Below are 22,075 nucleotides of genomic sequence, written 5' to 3' on the forward strand. Positions count from 1 at the left end.
CAGGTTTGCTGTACATGGACACGACCTTTTTTGAAAGGTCATCCTGATGTTGGACAGGTCAGTGTATTTGCATTGTTTTAATGTCGACATATTCTTGAAAGAATGCATTTGAAGTATTTATTTTACAATGTTCATTTCAACTATTGCTTATGTTGACTTATACAGCACTAAATACATAATGCTACACTGTGCCACACAGACTGAATTTTGAGGTTCATGATGCGTGTTTCTAACATTTGAACATGTCCAAGTGTTGACCCAGGCTGGTTAATGGGCCAGGGACTTACTTGTACTTTTCTCATGATCGTATGCATATGCGTATATAATTTGGTCACGCCAGACATCCAAAACTGCAAAGTGTAAGTTTTTGTTTGTTTTTGTTTGTTTGTTGTTTAACGCCACACTCAGCAATATTCAAGCTAGATAACGGCGATCTGTGTAAATAATCGAGTCTGGACCAGACAATCCAGTGATTGATATCATGAACATCGATCCACGCAATTGGGACACGATGACATACATCAACCAAGTAAGCGAGCCTGACCACCCGATCCCGTTAGTCGCCTCTTACGACAAGCATAGTCGCCTACAGCAAGCATGGGTTGCTGAAGACCTATTCTCCCCCGGATCTTCAGGGTTCGCAAGTGTAAGTAAGGAGACAGGCTATTTGTCAGACATCTCAACATCGCATCTCAAAATTTTCCTTTTAGTATTTCAAAGTTTAAAATGGGCCTTTCCAAATTGGATTTTAATACAACCCCGTCCTTTCGTCCAAACAATGGTTGTATAAATATGCCTACAAAAGTTCAGAGAACAACTTATGAGGCTAGGTACCATCAGACCTCTGCCAGGGTAATTGGTTTGACCCCGTTATGACGCCCACCTTATACCTGGGTAGTTGGTTTAAAGTATGTTATCGAGATCACGTGTTACAATCAGATCTCATCGTTCTGACAAGGAGGTAAGAAAAAGTATTTTCTCAAGATCACGTGGATCATTCTGACATGGAGGTATGATAAAGTCATGCTGACCTCAGTACATGTCGTGTCAGCTTCATATGGGCAGCAAGCATGTTCCGCGGTGTGGACGTCGACTTCTTCCTACTATTGGGGTATAACAATGGACCCTATAGGGGCTATGGTATACCAATATACACGTATAAATGTTAATGGTGTACCAATGGATCCTATAATGGCTATGGTATACCAATATACAAGTATAAATGTTAATGATGTACCAATGGACCCTATAATGGCTATGGTATACCAATATACAAGTATAAATGTTAATGGTGTACCAATGGATCCTATAAAGGCTATGGTATACCAATATACACGTATAAATGTAAATGATGTACCAATGGATCCTATAAAGGCTATGGTATACCAATATACAAGTATAAATGCTAATGGTGTACCAATGGACCCTATAAAGGCTCTGAAATTCACGAGCATAATTGTTGTCAAACCTAAAAACATAATCAGGGCGGCCAGTTTTGACTTGCCAAGTGCTTTAAAGTGAGTTTATTCTTAAACATGCCAAAAGCGATTGACCTTACAATATATAGCTGGGAAATGTCTCTCGCATGGTTATGGGAAATGACATATTGTATAATATTACTTGGGAATGTTCAACTTATTTGCTGTCATTTGCTCCAACGTCAAGCGTCTCAACAGGACCATACATTTGATTATATATCAACTCCCTGTCTCTATGTCTTAAGTTGTTTATAGGTTGTTTATATTGCAGTCCAAATTTATCAACTTATTAATCTATTGTTGCAAACGTGACTGATTTGTTTACACAGTACGAAATGTAATTGATCAAGAACTACTGAGGCAGTCAAACACCTGTATAAGCAATGTAAAAGCAGCCATGTTACATGTAGTCCAAAAGTATTAAATTTCATCCATCACTAAAATGTCACCAGTTGGAAGACCAGTTCACAGATAAACAAGGATTCTAACTAAGCTTGAATTTATGAAAGCTAGCATGTGAATAAACTCAGTTCACTGAAATTTAAATAATTAAAGCGCTTGCAGTGACCAGTTAACAAGTAATCAGTGAGATGGTATATAAATACTGGGACCGCCAAACAACTGCAGACGAGGTCCCTGCATACACTGGAAATGATGTAAGCTGCATGTCCAGCCACCATCAATAGTGATCTTTTCGCGATTCCGAGCCTTGCGCATAATCCATTGTCACCACCTGGTTAAGTGGCTTCCTTCCATCAAAGTGAAAGGATTACCCACAACCAATTTCCTCTAATAATAAACTGTTACCTTTGGTATCCCTTGCAATACTCATAATGGTCATTGGGCAAATGTTAACATCTCAAACCCTGACGAGATTATGTGTACATGGTCAGAACCGGTGATTGTGAAGATCTCAAATTCCATCAAAGTCAGACAACATGGCTGTTCATATTCATTACCAATCTTCTCCTAGAATTAGTGATACATATTAGAATCCCACACAATACTTTATCTTATTAATTCTTACCAAATACAAAACAGAAAGTGAGGAATGGGGAAATGGGACATATCCCTACGAGAAAAAATACGACATTAGCAGTGGTGACATCTCTATCATAATTGTGCTATCTAAAGCATAAATTTTCGCGTACGAAAAGCGTAATATTTGCAGTCACCTGGAATGATTCATGTTGGCAAAACTTAAAACGAATTTGTCCGCAATCCACAAACAATGACTTCATAAATGGCGAACATGTACAAACCGCGACAATCGTGTCAACTCGGTGTTCCCCAAGCAATAAACTCGCATCTAAATTCACTACTGTTCTCCTGTCGGCTAGTCCTAATGGCTAGACTGGACCCTCGTGGAATGGGCCATGCCATAAAAGTCCAGCAACCGAACACTAATAAAGACGGGTCGACCTTTTGTTTATGGTCTGGTGAACACAGGTCAATGGCTCCTCAAGATTCACATCTCACTGTTTTGTTTTATGTCACTATTCATTTGAAACATTTGTCAAATTCAACTGAAACCTGGTCCCGTGTTACATGCATGGCACACACGTGTGCAACGAGTGACCCACGCGTGCTCAACGGGTTCCACACGCGCTGCACACGCGTTGCACACGCGTGTTCAACGGGTGCTCAGCCCATGTGCAACCCATTGTCCACCCGTGTCCCATGCGTGTTACCCGCGTTCTCAGCGCGTGTTAGGGGAATGAACTTCTAGGCAGTAGTGTAGGTGTAGTAACGACTGTCTGCCGGGAGTGATGGGGACAGGCCTACAGCATCTCGCTTTGCGGGAAAAGTTTACCCAGTGTCAGTGTGGCGAGATATTAGCACTTTTGGACAGTGTGAATAACTTACAGGAGCAAACATATTAGCATTAGCATTAGTGAGTGAGTGAGTTGGATTTAACGCCGCTTTTAACAGTATTCCAGTTATATAACGGCGTGTCAGCTTAATGTGGGGGGAAAGCTCGAAGTGATGCAGGTCTCATACGTTTACCACTTCGGTGAAACCCACGAGCACGGGTATGGTGCTGACAAACCTAGAAACATAATTGGGGCGAACCGGGATTCGAACCCACAATCATAGGTTTCTGGCGTGCCTAAGGGCCACAACTCTGCACAGCGAATCGCGGCGCCTTAGACGACTGGGCCATCCGTGCCCCCCATTAGCATTAGTATGCTTCATGGTAGCTATTGCTTTGAAAAGATTAATTACGACAGCATATTAATAACTTTACCACTGCAGATATATTGATGTCAACAGTAGTATGTTTACCACTATGAATGTTTCAACTTAATACCCCTTGTTCCTTGAAAACAATAACACATGTTTCAGGAAGTCATTGTTGTGAAAACAAATTACTATTACTAGGACATTTTTTACATCATACGTCCCCTGTTTGAGACAACAATCCATGTTCCGGTAAACAAATGAATCTTGCAGATAATCTTGAATACCAGACAACAGTACATGTGTAAATATATCATACATTGATCATACTGATCATATTTCATGCATTTCTAGCGGGTTTCGGGGGCATGGGTGGCCCAGTCGTCTAAGGCGCCGCGATTCGCTGTGCAGAGTTGCGTCCCTTGGGCACGCCAGAAACCTATGATTGTGGGTTCGAATCCCGGTTCGCCCCGATTATGTTTCTAGGTTTGTCAGCACCATACCCGTGCTCGTGGGTTTCACCGAAGTGGTAAACGTCTGAGACCTGCATCACTTCGGGCTTTCCTCCCACATTAAGCTGACACGCCGTGATATAACTGGAATACTGTTAAAAGCGGCGTTAAACCAAACTCACTCACTCACTCACTCTAGCGGGTTTCAAAACACACGTCAGCCAGTTTTCTGCTGGTTCTCTTGAGGTTTAAAGAAAGAACCATGAATGTGTATGTCCAATATTGATTATTTGTGTACTTTTCCCGGCGCAGCAAGAAGTGGAGCACACAAACTGTCCAGAATTTATATCAAGATGATTTCCTCCGTATGGTCATTAGTTAATTGTCCTAGACATGTCAGGTCTTGTGATCATACCGTACTAAGGAACAACAAGGCATCAATTAGGCAAAGTAAGGAACAACAAGGCATCAATTAGGCAAAGTAAGGAACAACAAGGCATCAATTAGGCAAAGTAATGGCCTCACGGCATTACGGTCGAACAGACGAGGTATCTCAACTACATTATTTTTCAATTTTCATTCAAAGCACTCGCAAAACAATTTTCATTACAGCCACTCACATCTGTGAAACCGACAACAGTCTTCACCAATCAAATTTGTTTGTTCTTAAATAGTCTACAACACTCTGTCTATAAGTGTCACACACACACACACACACACACGCACGCACGCCCACGCACGCACGCACGCACGCACGCAGGCGCATGCACACACACACACACACAGAGACACAGACACACACACACACACACACACACACACACACATCTTAGTACATCTCCATGGCTACATCACACACATCTTTACACGTGTTCATTGTAACATCAAGGCCTTCATTGGGTCCATTGGTACACCATTAACATTTATACATGTATATTGGTACACCATAGCCTTCATGGGGTCCATTGGTACACCATTAACATTTATACTTGTATATTGGTACACCATAATCTTCATGGGGTCCATTGGTCCACCATTAACATTTATACTTGTATATTGGTATAATATAACCTTTTTAGGGCCCATTGGTACACCATTAACAGTTATACTTGTATATTGGTACACCATAGCCTTTATAAGGTCCATTGGTACACCATTAACATTTATACTTGTATATTGATACTCCATAGACTTTATAGGGTCCATTGGTACATCATTAACATTTATACTTGTATATTGGTACACTATAGGCTTTATAAGGTCCATTGGTACACCATTAACATTTATACATGTATATTGGTACACAATAGCCTTCATGGGGTCCATTGGTACACCATTAACATTTATACTTGTATATTGGTACACCATTGCCTTCATGGGGTCCATTGGTACACCATTAACATTTATACGTGTATATTGGTACACCATAGCCTCCATGGGGTCCATTGGTACACCATTAACATTTATACTTGTATATTGGTACAACATAACCTTTTTAGGGTCCATTGGTACACCATTAACAGTTATACTTGTATATTGGTACACCATAGCCTTTATAGGGTCCATTGGTACATCATTAACATTTATACTTGTATATTGGTACACCATACCCTTTATAGGGTCCATTGGTACATCATTAACATTTATACGTGTATATTGGTACACTATAGGCTTTATAGGGTCCATTGGTACACAATTAATATTTATACTTGTATTGGTACGCCATAGCCTTTGTAGGGTCCATTGGTACACCATTAACATTTATACTTGTACTGACACGGAATAGCAACAAGGATCTTCACAATCACAAGGTAATAGGCCTGATGAATGTCACCCTGTGAGATCTGTCACATCTGTTACGGATTTGATGCTTTCTACAGGTTCAGCCATTTCCAATTTCCTCCATTAGTTATTGGAAACCTTTAGGAAAATATTTCCTTTCTCCCTTAATCCCATCTTTCATGCACGCAAAATGTCAAATATATACTTAGATAAAATCTTTATATAATCCATAGAATAAATAATATTTATTAATTAAAATATGGGCTGGTGTAGGGGACAGTCCCTTTGAATATTTATGATATGAACACAAATTTATGTACAATTTGACAGGTTATAATAATATGAATATCAAAATTCACTACCACTTGCCAAGTTCACTGAAATGTCACCAGTTGGAAGTTGTTACAGATAAACACAGATTCTAACCAAATCTGATCTTCTTTTACATAGAATGCATGAGCGGCTTCTTTCCATCAGAATTACACACAGGGGAAGAAAAGGGCTAAAATTCCTGACTTTATCCTGTATACATGGTATTGAGTATTTACTATCAGTTTCCTCTAATAATAAAAGTTTACCTCCAATAATCAGCAGGATCATTTGGGCAATTGTTAAAATCACAACCCCTAATGTGAAACTGTCCACAAGGTAGCACCCAGTGATTGTTAAGATAACAATTTCTAGCTACAGTCAGACAACATGAAAGTCTATATTCATTTCCAGTAACCTCCAATAAATAGTGGGTAATGTCAGAGTAACACCCTCTGAAAAGATCCGTCATGCCCCCCACCAAACATCCTATCGTTAACTTTTCCCCAAAAACAACAACAAAAAGTTGGGTGTGGGGAAATGTCCATTATTGAATGTCAAGAGAACTATTTTTGTCGTAAAAGTTACGGTTCTTTTCTGAATACCCTTGCGGACCTTCTATTATAAGAAGTATATCTTTTTGTAGACCTTTTAATTCAAGTGATTATATACTACTAACGTTTAAATGTATCTAATTTTACCGTTTCCAAAGGTGTTGAAACATGTTACTGTGTCCAACGTATTTAAATCTATCTCCACACGCTACCGTGTTACAATAACATTCATATATTAGCATATTATATTAGCAAGTATAGCTTTTACGTCGACTTAACAGTCTTGTATTTTGTCCACACACACAGCCATGTAATCATACGTAATCATACTGAATAGGTAGGAAGTCATTATGTATCAACTCTTTATAACCGGTAACTGTCACACCTGATTTATTTGTCTGAATGGAACAAAACAACGGGTTAACCGTTACACAGTAATTCGGGGTGATGTTTTTTTGTGTGCTACAGAATCAAAGAACCGTTGTGCTACGTGTATATATTAGACGTTACGATGAAGTGTCATTCCTTAATCAGTACGATGTATAGCATAAGTATATACACTTAAAACTAGACACATTGACACTGATCTAAAGCAATTCCCCGGGACTGGTTGTTGCGTTTGTTATCGTTTTTTCCCGTGAGTAACCGGATGATAAAGCAGAAACCTAGACTAGTTCGCAACCTGTGCTGCGCAATTCGTAAGCGCATTTGCCACTATTATTGATAGTATAGGGGCGTATGGTCACATTGATCAACAAAATGAAATACAGTTTTGGAAATGATAAGGAAATGTAGGTATCTTTGTGGGTAGCATCGGTAATGGTGACGAAGTTTTGATAAGTCACTTGCTGGGTAATTGTGCGATTTTCGTTTACACTATTTTGACTTGCAACACAAAGTAAATATTTCTCCTGAGCATTGCTTATTTTATCCTGTTTATATTTTTACAGTCAAAATGTGCAAAATTGTCACTTAAAAAAAATATTAAACGCCTGAATATTTTGTTATATTACAAATTGACTGAAAAATATGTCCATCTGTATTATTATGACAACGAATTTGAAACATATTTATGTTTAATATCATCACCTAGAGACTGAAAATGTTACAATGAAAAGTACATTTCTATATTGTTTGGCTTCTAATCCTACATAATAGTCTCTTGTGATGTTTTTAGGCCCTCTTGATCGTCGTAATCAATTTTGGTCAATCTGTTAAAGAAATGGACAGATTTTTCAGTCAAAATGACTGAAATATTTACACATTTTATAAATTGCCCGAGAGAATCACATTTTACAAATTGACTGTAATATACAGAGGAAAATACTTATGATAACAACGTATATCGCGCATCGAAGAATTTCCCAACCAAGACGTAGAGGAACAAGAATCGGTCCAATGCTACTGCAAATGAAGGAAAACAAAATGCGAATATCATTATTACAACCTACCAAAATTATGTGTATAATTTTAGACAGCTTCCTTGTTCGAGGAATGTATCCGTAAATATCCACACAAAGGAACAATATCCCAAACGTCTGCAGCTGTACAAAGAAACGTATTCGATGTAGCTTGTCTCTGTAACAATCAAATATTTTAAAATATATATCGTTTCGGGATATTATAACCCGTGTTCGTTTCTCAACTGATCACTTAGATTGTTTCAGGTGTTTCACATAGGTGTCAAGTCTCAAACGTCGGCTGAGAAAGCCCACGTGACAACTATTTTCATAACGTCCACGGTACCTAAAAGAATCCATTGAGTTAGATAACAATGAGCAATTAATCAACGTATTATCGGTTAACCCTTTGAACAAAGTATGTTGTTTTTACATCGGCACTTCACGCAAGGATATGAGTGTATTCCCTTTGTTTTAGTAAACCTAGACATGTAAACACTCACTTTTGAGATATCCACCGTGCAAGATAACAGTGATTAACCAATCAATGTATTTTCTGTTAATCCTTTGATGACTACGAACGATCAGCTGATTTACAAAAAAAGTAAATCAAACCTCAATTCAAACCTGGATTTAGATTGAATAATTACCCCAGACACAATAAATGCCAAATGGGAACCTTTGTCAGGTATTCTGAGCGGTGCTACCACTAATTATACCTGTAATAAATTCATTAATTGAGCATCAAGTGAATCACGACAAATACACAAGTGTAGGTTATACCAGAAAACGTGTATGACAACAAGGGAGTAGTAATCGTATTATCGACCCAATCCGAAAATGCTTTCACTGCAGGGGTGTTTTTTTTTAAACTATAACAATCAGGGGTATTTCCAAATGACGACAATAGATGAGCTCCGCCGTTCTTTTTGTTTGTTTGTTTAGGCTGAAGAAATTTATTAACATGCGCCCTTTGTCGAAATCTTTATAGATCACAGTTAACCAATCAGTGTTAAAAAATTGGTAAAACAAATATTGTCCCAAGTTTATTTTGCTGTCCTTGCAGACGGTAGCCCAGTCTCTTGTCACGCTCAGTTGCATTGCGTATCATCCGGGTACTCACGGGGAAAAACACTAACAAAGGCAACAACCAGTCTCGGGGAATTGCTTTAGATCAGTGCCCCTTTAAATAACGTCGCGTCCAAGATTATTGCACTTGTATAGCGATGTGCATGCACGTGTGTGTGTGTGTGTGTGTGTGTGTGTGTGTGTGTGTCTGATGCCTATGTATAGTGTTAGCTCACTGAGATACCATGCCGCAGTTTAACATGAATACCCCACTCAGACACAGTATACTGACTCCGAGCCGACCAGTCCTTGTTTTAGCCCCTTAATGCCGAGCGCCAGACTGGGTAACAACAAGTACCATCTTTTAACGTCTTTTGGTATGACGCGGCCGGGGATCGAACCTCGGACCTTCCCCTCTCCGGGCGGACGCTCTACCACTAGACCACGGAGGCAGTCACTCCGTCCGAGTTAGGTCAGATCCATTTGTACTGACGTGTAGTATATGTTTCCGTGAGCTTGCGTCATAGTGCGTTGTCTGTCGTACAAAGGCCCGAGGCCACTGTGTGCATCAAATAACAGTTTACAGAATGTGAGTGGTGACATATGCAATACGTTACCACATTCATACATAATCAATCGTAGTTTATCCTTTTTCAAATGAATAGTATATTTACAAAGATAGCATGTCTGGTAGCATGTATAATGATAGCATGTCTGGTAGATGTACAATGATATCATGTCTGGTAGATGTACAATGATAGCATGTCTGGTAGATGTACAATGACAGCATGTTTCGTAGATGTACAATGATATCATGTCTGGTAGATGTACAATGATATCATGTCTGGTAGATGTACAATGACAGTATGTTTCGTAGATGTACAATGATAACATGTCTGGTAGATGTACAATGATATCATGTCTCGTAGATGTACAATGACAGCATGTTTCGTAGATGTACAATGATAACATGTCTGGTAGATGTACAATGACAGCATGTTTCGTAGATGTACAATGATATCATGTCTGGTAGATGTACAATGACAGCATGTTTCGTAGATGTACAATGGTATCATGTCTGGTAGATGTACAATGATAGTATGTCTGGTAGATGTTCAATGATAGCATGTCTTGTAGATGTACAATGATAGCATGTCTGGTAGATGGACAATGATAACATGTCTGGTAGATGTACAATGATAGCATGTCTGGTAGTTGTACAATGACAGCATGTTTCGTAGATGTACAATGATAGCACGTCTGGTAGATGTACAATGATGGCATGTCTGGTAGATGTACAATGATAGCATGTCTGGTAGATGTACAATGATAGCATGTCGAGTTGTATTGGGCCTAGTGGTTAAAGCTTTAGCTCCCTTTAAAGTGTCCATTATTTACGCTTTCACTCAAACTGATTATACAAATCACGTTGTTCACAACATATAATGTGAGTCAGAGGGTTTAACGCCCATCTTACAGTATCCCAGTGCTACCTCGCACGGCGTGTCAGCTTGAGAAGTGAGGAATTCCCGAAGTGAAACAATTCTCAGTCGCAGGTCTCAGACCATACCACGAACACTGGTATGGCGCCGACAAAACTAGAAACATGATTCGAACCCAGAATCATAGGTTCCTGGCGTACCAAGGGACGCAACTCTGCACAGCTAAATGCGCAGTATGGTTACCTGGGTTTGCTGCGCTGGTGCTCGGGGTAGTACTTACGACCATCTGGAGGAACATACAGTGTTCCTGTTCCCGGATGTATCGATGGTATCACATCATGTGTCACAGTACTTACGACCATCTGGAGGAACATACAGTGTTCCTGTTCCCGGATGTATCGATGGTATCACATCATGTGTCACAGTACTTACGACCATCTGGAGGAACATACAGTGTTCCTGTTCCCGAATGTATCGATGGTATCACATCATGTGTCACAGTACTTACGACCATCTGGAGGAACATACAGTGTTCCTGTCTCGGGGAATTGCTTTAGATCAGTGCCCCTTTAAATAACGTCGCGTCCAAGATTATTGCACTTGTATAGCGATGTGCATGCACGTGTGTGTGTGTGTGTGTGTGTGTGTGTGTGTGTGTGTCTGATGCCTATGTATAGTGTTAGCTCACTGAGATACCATGCCGCAGTTTAACATGAATACCCCACTCAGACACAGTATACTGACTCCGAGCCGACCAGTCCTTGTTTTAGCCCCTTAATGCCGAGCGCCAGACTGGGTAACAACAAGTACCATCTTTTAACGTCTTTTGGTATGACGCGGCCGGGGATCGAACCTCGGACCTTCCCCTCTCCGGGCGGACGCTCTACCACTAGACCACGGAGGCAGTCACTCCGTCCGAGTTAGGTCAGATCCATTTGTACTGACGTGTAGTATATGTTTCCGTGAGCTTGCGTCATAGTGCGTTGTCTGTCGTACAAAGGCCCGAGGCCACTGTGTGCATCAAATAACAGTTTACAGAATGTGAGTGGTGACATATGCAATACGTTACCACATTCATACATAATCAATCGTAGTTTATCCTTTTTCAAATGAATAGTATATTTACAAAGATAGCATGTCTGGTAGCATGTATAATGATAGCATGTCTGGTAGATGTACAGTGATAGCATGTCTGGTAGATGTACAATGATAGCATGTCTGGTAGATGTACAATGACAGCATGTTTCGTAGATGTACAATGATATCATGTCTGGTAGATGTACAATGATATCATGTCTGGTAGATGTACAATGACAGTATGTTTCGTAGATGTACAATGATAACATGTCTGGTAGATGTACAATGATATCATGTCTCGTAGATGTACAATGACAGCATGTTTCGTAGATGTACAATGATATCATGTCTGGTAGATGTACAATGACAGCATGTTTCGTAGATGTACAATGGTATCATGTCTGGTAGATGTACAATGATAGTATGTCTGGTAGATGTTCAATGATAGCATGTCTTGTAGATGTAAAATGATAGCATGTCTGGTAGATGGACAATGATAACATGTCTGGTAGATGTACAATGACAACATGTTTCGTAGATGTACAATGATAGCACGTCTTGTAGATGTAAAATGATAGCATGTCTGGTAGATGTACAATGATAGCATGTCTGGTAGATGTACAATGACAACATGTTTCGTAGATGTACAATGATAGCACGTCTGGTAGATGTACAATGATGGCATGTCTGGTAGATGTACAATGATAGCATGTCTGGTAGATGTACAATGATAGCATGTCGAGTTGTATTGGGCCTAGTGGTTAAAGCTTTAGCTCCCTTTAAAGTGTCCATTATTTACGCTTTCACTCAAACTGATTATACAAATCACGTTGTTCACAACATATAATGTGAGTCAGAGGGTTTAACGCCCATCTTACAGTATCCCAGTGCTACCTCGCACGGCGTGTCAGCTTGAGAAGTGAGGAATTCCCGAAGTGAAACAATTCTCAGTCGCAGGTCTCAGACCATACCACGAACACTGGTATGGCGCCGACAAAACTAGAAACATGATTCGAACCTACAATCATAGGTTCCTGGCGTACCAAGGGACGCAACTCTGCACAGCTAAATGCGCAGTATGGTTACCTGGGTTTGCTGCGCTGGTGCTCGGGGTAGTACTTACGACCATCTGGAGGAACATACAGTGTTCCTGTTCCCGGATGTATCGATGGTATCACATCATGTGTCACAGTACTTACGACCATCTGGAGGAACATACAGTGCTCCTGTTCCCGGATGTATCGATGGTATCACATCATGTGTCACAGTACTTACGACCATCTGGATTAACATACAGTGTTCCTGTTCCCGAATGTATCGATGGTATCACATCATGTGTCACAGTACTTACGACCATCTGGAGGAACATACAGTGTTCATGTTCCCGGATGTATCGATGGTATCACAAAAATTGGTAAAACAAATATTGTCCCAAGTTTATTTTGCTGTCCTTGCAGACGGTAGCCCAGTCTCTTGTTACGCTCAGTTGCGTTGCGTATCATCCGGGTACTCACGGGGAAAAACACTAACAAAGGCAACAACCAGTCTCGGGGAATTGCTTTAGATCAGTGCCCCTTTAACGATAATAATGACAGAGAGATGAATAAACGCAGGTCGGGTCAGTATAATTTCCTTAGTTGATTATAAGTTGCCATTTAGTTAACAGTTTTTGAAAAGATGAAAGAAACGATGGTGCAGAAAAAAGACTAGCACTATAACCGTGATGCAATCGCGTTACTCAATATAATTCCACAAAGAGGGCGCCTTTTTAAATATTTATTCCATATTTTATATCAATAATTCATTTATGGGTACCAAAGAATGAATTCATATCACAAATATGATTTTATTATACCATGATATGTTTATTGATACCGCAAATCGATTTTTCTAGATATAAATAACAGAATTTATGAAATACTGTACTTTATCATCTAAAAAATCGAATAAGGTATCATATCTATAGCCTTCGTCTCCGTGACCTTATGCCCACTTTTTACAATTCGTGTAGATAGGTACAGTATGTTAACATTTACGTATATAGTCATATTCAGTCGATGTATCTACATATGTGTAAGGGCAAGCTTCTTCCCTTTATTTAATCAGTTTCCCGCCTGGCTCTGAATGTGTAACACAGGTTTTAGAATTACATATGTATCTTGTTATAATTGTATTTTTATGCGATTTGAATATTTATATTTACCATTGTACTTACTACGTTTTACGTGAGACGTTTCATATTTACATGTCACCATATATTACCATTTTTGCTTGTTATCTAAACACAATTGACAAATACTCAAAAACAAATGACTAGTGAACTATTAATGTTCGTTGAAAATAATATATTGTTAATGCCAAAATGATTTATCAAGGATCAAGTAGAAGATATATTGACAGTAGCGCTGAGAAACTATTCAACAAGCCCGTGAAAACAAAAGTGCTTTAGCTCAATGTTTATATCTCCTGCCGGCCGTTATGCAACGTCCATCTTATACACAACCCCGTGCTCACGTCAACAGGTCTCATCCTGTGGTACGATAATTAGTAGAACCCTCTCCCTAAAATGTATCTTCCTACTCTTATTAATTAAATGCTGCTCTTTTCCCGCGTCACGCCTATGGAGCTGAGACAAAGAGACCCAACCATCTTAAAGTAATTAGGGTCCAATAAAAACAATGCCCCGCTAAACCTCATAAACATAATCACTGAAAGTCGTACTACAGACATTTAATGTCAAATCAGAAAAAAACCCATTTGAATGGCAATAACATTTACTAGGATCGTGTATTCTCATGACACCATCGCAAAACATCATGTAGAAGCCACACCAGTACTCATATTTTCCTACAAAATCACACATCTAAAAAATGAGACATCAGCAAGTACAAAAAATAACATGTGTATTAGCATTTTTCGTCAGGATATAAAAAATGTCTCTCCTTGTTACCCCCACCAAGTTCAGCTTAACACGGGTCCTTCTTTGGTCAAAAGTTTGTTGCCCCTCTAATGAGTGTGACACGCGTTGCACACGAGTGACGAACGGGGTGCACACGAGTGTTCAACGCGTTGCACACGGGTATCACACGCATGGCGGACGGGTTCCACACGAGTGACCAACGGGGTGCACACTCGTTGCGTAACGCGGTGCCCTTGCGTGTAAGGGGAATGAACGTCTAGGCAGTAGTGTAAATGGGTCAACATTTCCCGCATTGCGATATGCTTTAGGCCTGTCTCCGACCCTCTCGGCAGACAGAACCGCTTCAGGGAAATGGGTGAACGTTTCACCGCAGCGAAATGTTGTATGGGGGAATAGGTGAGATAGAGCTAGACTAGTACCCTACCCTTCGCCCCATGACGGGCTGCAGGCGAGGAGCGCAAGCGGTCTAGGCCAGGTAAACCGGTCTAACCAGACAGAGCGTGGCTCCCTCTGATGATTGTACATAGACATAGACATGTTTGGTGTAATAATTTACAGTTAGAAATGCTTTTAAAATATGTTCCTATATTGTTATGTATTTCGTATGTATGCAGATCATTTTACATATCTGAGACAATGATAAACTTCCTTTTAAAAGCTCCAACTATTACTCATCCTAGTGTAACCTTCTCAAACCAAGAAACAAATAGAGAACTGTAGTAGTTCCCAGTCACCACTAAGGATACTTCTACCTGGTTTATTTTTTCAAATAGTCTTTTGATTTAAACCTTGAAAACATTGCAAACAAAACAGACATGATACACAACCGCTGATGTGTATGTTTAACATCTAATCTTTGAAAAACAATAAATTTGCCTTTTTGTCGGCACAAACTTACATTTTAAACATGGTAGGAGTCATGTGGTTGCAAATTAATTTCTTACCCCCAGTCTCCATTTAACCAGTTTGTGTTACACAAAATTACCCTTTTACAGGAGTGAAGGTTAAATAGATATAATCAAATTTAATAACTGTTCTTAAATTTTTCAATAACATAAAAAGACAAAGTCGGTATACTTTCTTTTGCCCCTCAGTTTACGTGACGGTGTATGTATTGCAACATCCTCATCTGGTGTTTAATATTTAAGTTGAGGCAGTTTTTCAAAACATAATATGAAGCAAGTTCCAGCGTGGTGGCAGTAAGTAGATCCTTGGGTCAATACATCAATACAATTGATCTTTATACATCGAACACGTCCTTAAGATAAAAAAGAACATCACAAAGAGCTTATTATTTAGCTTTTTTTCTGATTCATCCAGAAGCTTTGTTTACTCTTCTACTGAGGCATTATTTGATATGAATATAACGTCAGCGCCGGAGAAACACCAGTCTCCATCATAAATCTAATTCTGCATCCTCACACGGCATCTGTGTGTAGGTTTTTCTGTATACCATCCACCGAAGTCATGGAACTGACAGTTTGTTTAAATGGTGTATCCTGGTGTTTTCTGTGTAATGCTGACCATCTGATTTCTGAATTTACCTAGAGTGTTTGTAACACATCACTACGTGTCTTCCGTTACCGTCAAACATCACTTCATGTGTTGTTGTACCTTCACACATCATCACACGTGTCATTGTACACGCTTGTATGAACGTCACACGTCATAACACACTTGCAATAACGCAAGACTTTAGAAGACACTTGTATTAACGTCAAACATCAGAAGACACTTGTATTAACGTCAAACATTAGAAGACACTTGCATTCACGTCACACATCACAAGATATTTGTATTAACGTCACACATCACAAGATACTTGTGTCAACATCACACTTTAGGAGACACTTGTATTAACGTCAGACATAAGAAGACACTTGTATTAACGTCACGCACCAGAAGACACTTGCATGAACGTCACACATCAGAAGACACTTGCAATAACGCAACACATCACAAGATATTTGTATCAACATCACACAGCACAACACACTTGTATTAACGTCACACAGCACAACACACTTGTATTAACGTCACACATCACAAGACACTTGTATCAACATCACACAACACAACACACTTGTATTAACGTCACATATCAAAACATACTTGTATTAACGTCACACATCACAAGATACTTGTATTAACGTCACACATGAAAACATACTTGTACTAACGTCACACAACACAACACACTTGTATTAACGTCACACATCAAAACATACTTGTATTAACGTCACACATTAGAATACACTTGCATTGAAAATAAAGATAAAAATACTTTCGATTCACTTGGTTTTAATTGAACACAATATTAGCAGAATTACTTAGCGTCACTTCGTGAAGCCAGCCTCTGAGTCTATTCATTCAATCAGCAGATATTAAGCCGCCAATATTGAGTCTGTTTCATTATTTAGTGGATTAACGGCGGTCCTTACAAAAGACGAATGTTCATTTATCAGATGTGATACCAGAGAGTCAATCAAGCCATTATATCGCAAACTGGAGAGTTGGGAGACGACTGACTGGTCAAGGCATGGCCGCCATTAGTTGTCAATGAAGATGTGATGGATGTATGAGGCGAGATTATTTCATCTCAATCGCTGAATTAATTTCCGCCTGGCTTCGAGAACAAAGCAGATGAATAAAAAGCATAGCTGGCATGCGCGAACAGTCCCGCTTGCAGTGGTGAAGATATGGCTTGATGGACTGTAGCTATACGCTCGTGTAAGTAACATTTGTTAAATATATTCGGATAACGCTATGAATGACATCGCTTTTAACGAATTTGTGTTTCATATATTCATGTAAACATTTATACCAACAGCTGATAATGCTTTTGTAAACCTTTGATTATATCAACGATCTGATATTCCAAAGGTTTGAAGATAATCATATTGAGGTTTCTCTGTTTGGATGAAGCGTTTTTATTGGTCCATTCCTGGAAAGTGCACCTTCAGTACGTAACTAATTATCACCACACATGAAACCTGTCAAGATCCGGGGTAGAATAGGTTTTCAGCAACCCATGCTCACAGTAAAAAGCGACTATGTTTGTCGTAAGAGGCGACTCAGGGGATCGGGTGGTTAGACTCGCTGACTTGGTTCATTGCATGTCATCGTATCCCAATTGCGTGCATCGATGCCTCATGATGTCAATCACTGGATTGTCTGGTCCAGGCTCGATTATTTACAGACCGCCGTCATATAGCTGGAATATTGCTGAGTGCGGCGTCAAACAACAAACCAACCAACCAACAAACTGCCTGTTTATTATAGCTATCGTACTCATTCTCGAAAAGAAGTATCGTCCACATCTTTTCGACTTCATTATCCTATCCCCTCTTTTCGAGCACCTAAACAATACGGGACCATGCGCTGAATGTCGTCATCAAGGTAGGCGCTTCAAAGAGCACTGAAGACATCAAGGTGTTCGGGGGCGGTCGGGTAGCCTAGGGGTCGGTCGGGTAGCCTAGGGGTCGGTCGGGTAGCCTAGCGGTTAAAGCGTTCGCTCGTCACGCCGAAGACCCGGGTTCGATTCCCGACATGGGTACATTGTGTGAAGCCCATTTCAGGTGTCCCCCGCCGCGATATTGCTGGAATACTGCTAAAAGCGGCGTAAAACCATACTCACTCACTCAAGGTGTTCGCCACTTGTCGCTGAAACTATGTTACAAATTAAGCTACACGAGGGAAGATAATCAATAAGTAATAAAAACATACTTCAAAACTTTTTCCCATATGCACATTTAAATCAAACTGATCTGCTGATAATTTTGCATCCGAACAATCGTATACACCAATGATAGATCGGCAGCTGTTTGTAAACTTCCTGTCTATAATGTCAAGTGACTGATCATGTTGTGAATCTATTTTTCAACTTGACTGTCATGGAGGGGCTCGAAATGAGCTTTAACATCTCGTCCAAGATTATTGCACTTCTAAAGCACCTTGCATGCACGTGTGTGTTAGTGTGTGACTGTTTGTAATAGTCCGGACGAATGCCGCTGTATAGTACTAGCCCATTGAGATACCATGCCGCAGTTCAACATGGATACCAAACTCACTATACTGACTCCGGTCCGACCCCTAAATGCCAGGCAGGGTAATAACAAGTACCATCTTTAAGCGCCTTTTGGTATGACGTTGCCGGGGATTGAACCACCGACCTTCCGCTCTCCGGTGGTGTTAGAGGCGTTGTGCTTGGTGGTTCGCCGTGAAGTCACATCACGTGTTCTTTCTGTAAATGTGACTCGCGTACAGTCCGCATCGGTGCACATTTCACCATGTCCCCCGTGTGTAGATGTCATCTGAATAAGTATCAGCTAACAGAAAGCTGACTAAATAAGGCGTCCGTGTTTGTTCTTTACGACTTTTGCCCGTCACGGTGAGATGTTCCTGTAGTGGGCTCGTATCTCCACTTTCATTAATGAAAGTTTAATGCCCTCGTCAAATAAATGGCGACGCAAATAGATTTAAAATGGAGCCTTAATTAATTATCAGATACTGTTGACGATCCCTGACGTTGAATGCTTCATTCTTACCAGTATTGTTCTATACCAGTATTGTTCTATACCAGTATTGTTCTATACCTGTATTGTTCTAATTTCTATACAACCCAGCGCCAGCACCTGCCGAACTTTTGATATTTGACTCAGTTTTTGATAACTGCAATGACGACTCCCTACAGACAACGTTGTCTACAATGTAAGGCGTGTCAGTGTTCTGTAACACGACCAACTAATAACGTCACATTTAGACGACCTCACCATGAAGGTCATTTACCTTGGTGATTGAGTAGGATGAAATGAATTTAGATGGGGATTCGAGTAACATGCATGAGTGAGTGAGTTGAGTTGAGTTTATCGCCGCTTTTAACAGTATTCCAGTTATATCACGGCGTTCCAGTCACATGCGGTCCCTCAGTGCGGACGAGATCCTGCAAGTGCCGCTGACGAGAGACGTTTTTCGCTTTGGTAAATTCACAAGGGTAATATATTTGTGTTATATTTTGGGTACGCTTTCTTAGTAAAGTACACATTCTAGTACGGTTTGGATGGAGTTCAATTCGGGATTCGAACCAACACTTTCAGTCACAAAAAGTCAACGACCTACTCCATTCAGCCACTGAGGCTTCCACATAAAAGGACGCCCGGGTCACAAAGCAAGGGTTTAGTGCATAAAAACCAGGGATCACTAGGGCGAATCTGATATCCTGGCGTGCCTAAGGAAGGCAACTCTGCACAGCTGATTACAGCGCCCTATACCACCCACGTACATTTGGACTTGACGGCATAAATACGCCACTGTCTCGGAGTTGGAAGGTCTTCGACCAAACATCTATACATTTTGTGATATCGCAAAAACTTCGTGCAGTTTTCTTTTTTTTATTGATAAAGAATTTTTAACTTAATCGACTCTTGGAGTCATTAACACTTAGATGAGTGAGTGAGTGAGTATGGTTTTACGCCGCTTTTAGCAATATTCCAGCAATATCACGGCGGGGGACACCAGAAATGGGCTTCACACATTGTACCCACGTCGGGAATCGAACCCGGGTCGTCGGCGTGACGAGCTAACGCTTTAACCACTGGGCTACCCGACCGCCCCCTATCGGCAAGAGGTTATGTATGCTGACAATGTAACAATACATAGCTGTGAGTGTGGAGTGTGGAAGACGCGTCTAGAATGACAACAGTTTGGTTATTTACTGCTGGAACTATATTTTGTGCTTTATAAGAATAATTGTGGCAATATGACAACGACTGCTGTCAATATTGTTTTTGATAGTTAATAAGAATCATACTTTGATGATATTAACTGTTTTGCTGTGTATATCTACGGTGTGCGATGTAGGCAATACACCTACACTAAATATATCATAATCACTTTAGGACACAAAGATGATTACGACTAAGGGACCGACAAATTAATGTATCAATCAGATTCACTTAAGAGGAAAAACGAATACATTTCAGAACAAACCGTCCATAAGCTGTCAAAAGAAAGCCTTGTAGAAGCGGCTTGCTAAGTGGCCAGAGTAATGGCGCCCACAACGATGAACGCAGTGAACTCGACTTCAAGATCATGTTGCATCACGGCTGAGACATATACCACATAGGTTGACATTTTGTTGCTGTAACTATGAACATAATGTTTGACGCAGTATCTACTTGGACCAACGAAATGCGAGAAACGAAACGTTCTACTAACTATGCGAATCAGTGATCTTGAAATCCGTAAGAGTTGAAGATCGCAGAACGATTCAAACAGATTGCTTGCAGCGTTGTTAAAGAAGAAACGATTAATATACTTGGTTTGAAGAACTCTGTAACGAAATGTCGAATCTTCAGCATGGAAATTAGCTACGCAACTAACGTCTTTTGAAAAAAGATCTTGTCCAGGAACTTTACTTGCAAACCATTATATCCAGGAATCTCAGAAAATATCTCTCAGAATACGTTGTGGAAGCCTCTCCCTTCATGTGGAGAGACAGGTCGGCACAAACAGCCCAACCCCCCATCCCCACCCCCATCCCCATCCCTTTTGTGCACATAACCTGTTATTTTTGTAACAAAATGGAAACAGAAGTCCATTTCCTTTCAAAGTGTAATTTTTATGAAGACCTACATTGTGAGATGTACCGTTATTTTATATTGTTACTATTCTACAGAGCCTAAAGACCTATTCGTTAAATTGTTATTTAACAATGATCCCGAGCACATTAAATGTATTGTTTCTACCATAAGAAACATGTTTTTATACGACAATTATTCATATGATGCTTGCATTGTTCAATTGTTCCACATCACTATATAACGATTATATCACTGTAAACAGTATTTTACCGTAAATAATGTAATTAATAGGAAAGCCAAGCCAAGAGTTTTATACATTTAGTCTGGCTTCATTTAGTGAACATTTTAGAAAATAAGTGTTATTATTTAAGGTCATCGGTATCTCAATATCATCCATATCTGAAAATATCAAGAACGTTCTTACAAACGTTATTGGTATTTTTCTAAAAACCTCTGTTTTACAAGGACCCAAACGATTCCCACACCACATCCAGGCGCTATTGTTAAGCATCGTGCGTTGTGGTATTTTTCATGTGAAAATAAACGCTGTTGAAAATGAAAGCATTTATAAGTGACCTCCGGTTACATGAGATCAATATGGACCGGGTGAACTCACACGACAGTCACGTCTGGATGTATCTCACGACATATATGGCTTCCTACATCTGGATATTTGTATGCGGTAATTAGGCGCTGTCATGCACGACTGTGAAACACTTTGCTGTTTTTTCTTGTCAAATTGTTTTCATGTGACACTATAACCAGAAAAATACCCTTGGTACCTAGTATAAACAAATATTCAATTCCTACGGTAAATTATTAATGGTCCAA

At 40.0% G+C, this 22,075-nt stretch overlaps 1 protein-coding gene across 1 annotated transcript in view; it reads left to right on the forward strand.

Annotated features, from left to right (window-relative positions):
• LOC139445657 (serine-rich adhesin for platelets-like) overlaps positions 1–22,075 on the forward strand; it is an 87,224-nt gene that overhangs the window by 20,325 nt on the left and 44,824 nt on the right. The window lies entirely within an intron of this gene.

Source organism: Haliotis cracherodii, unplaced genomic scaffold (genome assembly GCF_022045235.1).
Source record: "Haliotis cracherodii isolate W230 unplaced genomic scaffold, xgHalCrac1.p SCAF_10, whole genome shotgun sequence".
Lineage (NCBI taxonomy): Eukaryota > Metazoa > Mollusca > Gastropoda > Lepetellida > Haliotidae > Haliotis > Haliotis cracherodii.